The following is a 941-nucleotide window of genomic DNA, read 5'->3' as shown; positions in this document are numbered from 1 at the left end:
TTCATGTATTGTTATAAAATAGATACATATTTACATGTTTCTACTTTTAGTTGGTTTTGTTCGGTTTATTCGATTTAATCGGTTATATACCAAACCATATCCAAATCCTACGGTTTTTATAAAATTATATCCATTCGGTTTATATGGTATATACCAAAACCAAACCATATTGTCTATTTCGGTTCGGTTGGGTTCGGTTCGGTTTTACCATATTGAACAGCCCTACCTAGAGAACATAAAAGTTTGATAATTCTATATACAAACTACCACCGCCAAATTATGTATACTATAATGTTTCAAATATAACAACACTATATGTGCTTTGTGTTGGAATGACAAACTTTGTAGAGATGGAGAAAGTGTTTTAAGTGTTTGAAGAGAAATAAATTTTGTGAAAAAGAAAGATTTTATAACTTAGAAGAAGATTTTTATTACTTGTTACAAGCTTTGTTTATTTCTTGGTGATACAAAATGAAAAGAGAGTGGAGGTATTTATAGCCTCCAAAGTACAAAATATCTTACATATTTTAATCTTAAATCTAGAGAATTCTAATTAAAAATTAGATTATTTTATCTTAATTATCTAGATAATTCTATAAGAATATCTAGATTTTTATTTTAAGGAGGTGGAGGATAATTCTAGATATTGGACTAAGTTTGGACTAAAATGATTAGTAAATTATTAGCCCAAAATGTGATCCAAATCAAGTTTAACTTTCAACACCCCCTCATAAACTTGATTTGGTTACTCCTAGCAAACTCCTCATCTTGATAAAGTCTTCTCGATTGAGTGGCTTGGTGAAGATATCAGCTACTTGATCATTTGTCTTCACATACTCTAACTGCACATCCATCTTGGTAACACATTCTCTAATGTAGTGATAACGAGTATCGATGTGCTTACTCCGATCATGGAAGACTGGATTCTTCGCCAATGCTAT

The sequence above is a fragment of the Brassica oleracea genome, chromosome C3 (genome assembly GCF_000695525.1).
Source record: "Brassica oleracea var. oleracea cultivar TO1000 chromosome C3, BOL, whole genome shotgun sequence".
NCBI classification, from domain to species: Eukaryota; Viridiplantae; Streptophyta; class Magnoliopsida; order Brassicales; family Brassicaceae; genus Brassica; species Brassica oleracea.
This window is presented reverse-complemented; position numbering follows the sequence as displayed.